This window comes from Elaeis guineensis, chromosome 7 (assembly GCF_000442705.2).
Source record: "Elaeis guineensis isolate ETL-2024a chromosome 7, EG11, whole genome shotgun sequence".
Lineage (NCBI taxonomy): Eukaryota > Viridiplantae > Streptophyta > Magnoliopsida > Arecales > Arecaceae > Elaeis > Elaeis guineensis.
In genome coordinates, this window is record NC_025999.2 from 51,969,449 (window position 1) to 51,976,602 (window position 7,154).

The window sequence follows — 7,154 nt, forward strand, 5'->3', positions numbered from 1 at the left end:
ATCACAATCAAGATAATAATTTAATCTTTGATTACATAAATCAAAATAGGCTCAGATACCACTGTTGGGTTTCGATGGCACAGCAGAAGGGTTAGGTGTTTAAAATTTTCATTCAAAACATCCAATGCACCGGAAGCCCTAATGCCCAGAAACTCTTGACTATAATAATCAAAGCATAATAAATATAAATTAGGATAAGAAGAATATCTGTAGTACTAATCTCATTTTCTACAAGACGTCCAAGTGTCCACCCTCCAATGGAGATCCACACAAAAATTGAACCAAAGATAGTGCTCCTTCTTCACCTTGCTTCATGAGTTCTAGCCCCTAGAACTCGACTAGCCTCGTACCGGTCAAGTTTCTTCAAGAACCTGACCTCACCCTCTTAGAACCTCCTTTGAACTTTTGATTCTCTTTCTTTAGGACCCTTACAACCCTTTTTAGGATCAGATAAGGCTTTGTCTTAAATCCCAAAGCCTTGTCCTAAAACTAAGATAGGTTGTAAGAAAGAAAGGAGAGCAACAGGAGAGAAATTGGAAACCCCTCTTAGATTCATCAGATACCCAGTGCCCCGATCTATTTATAGCCACTAGAGGGATGCCAAAAGAGAGAAACATGCCTTATCCAAAAGGCAAATCTGATCTGATTATCAGAGATAGGACTTTCTTCAAGCAGAAGGACTCTTATCCATGATACGTCAATCAGCACCCTGGTCTGTGCACGTGTAACCAAAGAAGGGATGTTTTTACATCCGTTCTCAAATTAAAAAAATTCTCAAAAATCCATGTGGATTGGGGATTCAATAAAAATTCCAAAAAATGAAAAAAATTAATAAAATTCTTATGAAAGGATGCTATCCTCATACCTCTTTATGCGAGTGCTGATCACCACGCGTGCAGGCATTAGGACCGACTTATGGCATCCGTTTGTCATCCAGATAAGTCTGAAAAAATTCTATAAAAATTATAAAAAATATATTATCAAATTTAAAATATTATTGCTAAAATTAGTTCCAATATAAAAGCATTTCATAGGGAGAAGTAATCTCCAAATCATAGAGAGATGTGACACTTCTGTGCGCGTGAGACATCCTTCTTTTTCCAATTTTTTCTCTTCCTCAAAAATTCTAGAAAAAATATATCTCATACTTTGATATATGTACCAGAGAATAGAGGGTGATGTGGGTAATCATACATATTTTAATCTCATAAAAAATAATATTTTTTCTTCTACCCACGCCAACACTTGCACGCAGAACCTGTTTTGCACCAAGAGTCCACCACAACTTGGACTCTGCATAATTGATGTTAACATGGGATGTGGTGCCCCAATTTGAACTACTTCCAAGTGATATGACCTGACCCAAATGTCTACCAAATTGGGCTAGCTAATTAGCAAGGGATGGGACAAAATTGGTCTCCAAAGGAGCAAGGGTTTACACACGTGCTAGCATGCTTACCGGAACATTGATTGAATCCAAAATTTCAATCAACTTTTTTCAAAAAGATCCTTGGCTAATTTTTATAAGTGCGTGACCCATTTGGTTTCACATCTAGTCAGTAGTAGGTCTGAATATAAGTTGATCAAATTTGATTAGATTTCAATCTAATCGATTTAGGTCTAATCGAGCTAATCCGAGTTCAACAATTAGAATCCTTTCTAATTGATGATCAAATTAAACTCTTTAATTCAATTAAAAATCTACAAATCAAGATTGACATCTAGCAACGTATCATAACTATTCAGAAGATATAAAATTTGATAGAAATACCAAATCTACCCTTCAGTGGTAAATTACCATGCAATTCAATCCGTCGATCATCCTTGCACCCTGAATATATTCATGAGTATGGAATCATGTCAAACTCAAACATATATTCATATTGATTCTCAAATAACTAATAATGACTCCAATGAAGAAGCTTCGAAACTCTTTCTAATCTCCTTCATGCTTTTGGCCAAAAGATTTTTCTCGAGTCATATAGGATTGAGAATACACAGGATGCGATCTCCTCTTATTAGGAGTGATTGATTCCATGTTGACCTACTCACAATCTTCATACACACTCCACCATATCCAGAACACCCCATACATGTCTTAATACCATGCCTGGGTATGAATCAAAATATAAATTCATGTGCATAAGATTCAATGGTGGTCTCAAGTCTAAGGATCACTTGCACAACTTCCACTTAGAGAACCATCTTTGACATGCAAATAAGGCTTCCATAAGATGTTCTCTTTCATCGAGTCAATTCAGTGGACTCATTTCTCAAATGAGCACCTACATCCTTATATTAGTGTCTCACACAAGTGGCTAGTGAGATCTGCCACCCTCTCCATTGAGCATACATAGAATATACCAGTCTATCCAGAACATTGATCTCCGACTCAATGCTCCTACGACCAAGAATATTTAATATTAGGATTTTAGATCTCACTAGCATAACCAATTCATGTCTTCTAAAATTATTATCCTAATCTTTAGGGTTCATCATAATCTTAGACATAATAAGATGCAGCTAATATGATGAATCAATATCTCAAATAATAATAAATGTCATTTCATGAGTTGAAAAATTATAAAGAAAGTCCCATCGCAACACACTTGCGATTGGCTTATAGGGCACTTTTCTTTCAGGTGGAGTTTAGAACTCATTACCCTTTTGTGGGTTGATGATCTCCATTGCTAGTAGATATGGTATGAAGTTCTCATTGATGTCGAGCAGCCGCATAGGTCATCCAACCTCTACAGATCATCCACTCGAAGCCCTGATCGGATCTTCCTTTGCTGGAGTTTTAGCTCGCGTCGAAAGCTCTACATGGCTGATCCAAGCTCCTTTCTTCGAATCTTCCAAACTCCTCCAAATCAGAAGATGAAGCTTTACGAGGAGGTGGTGGTTTCAAAGATTGGACAAGACTCACTCTTGTATTTTCTTTTCACAAAACCTAGAGTTAAAATCCTAGAATCCATAGCTCACACCCGAGAGAAAGAATACTTCCTCTGTTTCTCATGCACGGAAGCCCAACCCACTCTCAACTTTTCACATCCTCATTTTTAGATTTCTCATGCTAAAACTCACTCTTAATCTTGCACAAAATTGATCTCCTTTTAAGATTGGCATCTCATGGAAGATAAGGATAAGAAAGAGATAGTTTCGGTTCAAATTCAAATGTTGGTTGATCCTTATCACCAATTCAAATTAAATTTGAATTAAATTTGAACCAAACTTTATCCTCATCTTATGCACTTAGAGAGGGGTCGACCAACATTAGAATGGTACAAAAAATCTCATACAAAAATATTTTATGCATGGAGAAAGGTGGTGGCGTGAAGAGGAGAGTCCAACTCAATTTAGACTCTACATTTTCATTCAAATTTAAACCCATTTGAACTCAAATTTGAACCAACCAATTTTTAAATCAGATAAAAATATAGAAAAGGCTTCTGAGCATAAAAAAAATTATATAAAAATATTTTTTACATGAAGAATAAGAGGGCACAGAGAAAGGAGGTGCAAGAGATTTGAATTCAAATTATTTTCTCATCCAATTAGATTCTTAACCCAACCAAATTAGGTTAAACTCAATTAGACCATTAAACCTAATCTAAGTAGATAGTAAATAATTTTGATTAAATTCTAATCAAATTAAAAATTAATCAAGCTTAAGTCCTGATCATATCAGGAATCGAAGACCCTTAGTGATTAGATCATCTCATAACCAAATCAAGTCAAAGTAAATTGAATCCAATTTAATTAAATTTGATCCAAAACACAATACTCAATCTAATTAAGTTAATTAATAATCTAATTACTAATCAATCCTCCTACAATTGACCAATAATTAGTGAATTAATTTATTGCAACTTTTGCATAGGGTTAATCGTCAATCGAATTGACTATTTTATCCTAGAATAATTCTTAATTATTGATCAACCATATAATCAGTTAAAAATTTTTTTTGAGTGTGACCCCATAAGTTTGAACCTAGGTCAATAGTATAAGAACAATCTTTCTATACCAATCAAAGTGACCATCTAGCAATGATACCCGACATCTAGATAGACTGAAAGATTGCGAAGTATCATTCAAGAACCTATTAGCGTATGGTTACCGTATAATTCATCCCATTGACCAAATGCTCAAGGTGACCTAAGATTTAACTGTCAACCCTAGTATGGTCATCCACATTATATTTTTATTTTTAAAATCTATCACATAAATTACTCCAGTCAAGATTTTACTGAATTGAAATACGTTGATACATTAACTCCTACTTATTCGAAGGGGTCAATTCTATCTTGACTCACACACCGACTTTGCAAGTACTTGACTGTGTCTAGAAATCTTTCATCACTGAATTAAAAATTTAGGTAGTCCAGCATCAAAGTATAGTGAATTGCTTGTAAGTCACCATGGTGATCTCAGATCGAAGAGATACTTATATCCATATCTTTTGCAAGCTACTCTTGACAATAGAGTGCTCAGCAATTGGTCATGTTCAGTGAGATGTACTCCTACATCTCATTTGCATGTCATGCTAGTATCTCTGTACTCTTTGTTTAAGAGGACAATTAACGTACATGGCACACAACGATCTATACTTGATATAGCTATCATCCTAATTATAGTATATCATTTGGTCGTGAACTTAAAGTTTAAGGACTAAACGATATATCCTCCTATATCGAATCAAATAGTCCTAAAGACTTTATCACATAATAAAAGTTCAAGATAAGATGTACATAGTGATGAAAAAACTAAATAATATTTATTAATTTAATAATTCATATACAATTATAATAATAATCTTAACCATCAACAAGCTGATGATTGGCTTTGGAACATAATTTCCAACACAATCCTATTACATGACCCAATTTTTAATTTTTTCATAACTAAAACCCTCATACAAAAACATAAATTTTAGATTCTAAAATCAAATTTTAGATCTAAATTCTTTGCATGAAAATAAATTTTAAATCATGAAAATAATTTTCGGATTTAACATACAAACATATATCACATATATGCATGTAAAATTTAGATCTAAATAAAATTTAGATCTACAACATAATATCATATATCTCATATACTAATTATGGATCAAATTAAAAATAATTTTATGATCTAAATATACAATCATATATCTCATACATGAATCATGAATCAGATCAAATAAAATTTTATGTTTATGCATGCATCTATATATCATGTGAACATAAACTAGAAACCGTTCTAGATCAAAATTCAGATCTATGCATACTTTCACATATCAACTATATGTTCTAAAATTAAATTTAAAATTAAATTTTAGATTCAAAAATTTATCTATACGTCTTATGTATTAAGAAAAAATCAGATTTTGAAACCCTTTTCAAAATATAGATGTCAATTTTAGCAATATGAAACCCGTGGCTCTGATACCACTATTGGAATTCGAGGTTTGGGGCATGCATGTGTGTTTTAAAATTTTATTTTCTAAATATCATAATATAATATAAGATTAAAATACTTTTAATCTAAATCATGCATGCATAAAAATATAAAACCACAAGGATCTAGTTCATGTGCTGAAATTGACATATGCTGAAATTCAGATTGTGATCAAATTGCATACCTGTTTCGCAATCTCTTTTGGAAGAGAAGAGATTTTTTTCTAGCCACATAAGTATCCAGCCTCTAGAGTATCCACTCAAAATCAGTTTGGAACAATCCTTTTCAAGTTGAATTTTTTTTTCTAAAAAATTCAGCCTACAGAATCTGGACGAAGCCTGGATCATGATCAACACTTGATCTCTTTCCTTGATCTTCTTCTTATCTTCTTCTTTTGCCTTTCTCTCTTGTGCTACCAAACACCAAGAACCAGCAAGGAGGGGATATCCAACAGCTTGGGCATGGAAGAGAAGTGGGATGCTCCTAAGGGGGGGGCATGTGGGATGCCAAGTGAGAAGAGAGGGAGAGAGGAAGAGAGGGTGTGGGGGTCTCCAAAGGTGGGCATGGGCTGCTAATTGGATAATCTAAGGATCTTAAGGGAGGTCCCCTTAAATAGGCATGAGGATTGAATTCTATTCAATCTCATAATATAAGTCCTTCTTGCATTAGGTTTCCTAATAACTTAAATTATTTAACTTCCATTAGAAATCCTATTAGGCACCAACTCTTGGAGCTCTTGCATCCATTATTTCACATCTTCTTGTGCACCCAAGGGATGACCCATGTGAAATTAAAAGGCCTTCTAATCATGGGACATACCCAACTTGATCAAATTAAGGTGGCGCCCAAGAATAACTATCAAGAAAATTAATTAGGGACTTGCATCCTAAATTCAATTGATCCAAAATCGTAAACATCCAACAATTGGAGTCCAATGAATCTAATTCATTGAGGTTATTAGTAGGTATTTAAGTTTGAATTATCTTATCAAATAAAAAATCTAAATAGAAAGAAAAAATTGGGTCCAATCATGTGCTAGTAAGGTTACCTTGAACCCAATCGGATTTCTCTGAACTTAATTGATACTTCATAAGCTCAATCACTAATTTCAGACTTAATCTCTTTGTTGTGTGATCCCATAGGTTCAATTTTATCTGGTAATGAGATATACAATGATCTCTATCAAAGTATTATTGAAACTCTTTTTAATGGATCGGAATAATTTCACTCTAACTCATCAAGGATTGTCGATCCAGAACAACCTTAGTGAGCTCTCACAATCCACCAGTGACACCTAGCAGTATGTAGTGGTAACCTAGTAGAACTGAAATAAATCTCTAGATGTAGTTAACTTATGATTTAGTCTCTCTATCGTGAGTCCCGACTAGATGGCAGGTCATGAATAAATCATCAAACCTCAACATCAGTCATATGATAGATTCGATTAGCTCAAGTCCAAATGTGTTTCCTATAAAAACTCTTTTGCATCAATCATACTACTGTGGCCATAGATTCTCAGACTTAACTTTTTAAATCTCATAGGACTACTCCTTTCTACCAAAGTTGATAGATCCCATCTTGATGCACATCCTACTCTTACAGTGGCCAACTGTTGTCAATATCCACTACAAGGGCTCATTGAGATCCATGTTTATGTGTCAATCATACTCCAGCAGTCTCACTGCAAGTAGTAGTGCATCTCTAGTCAAAGGATC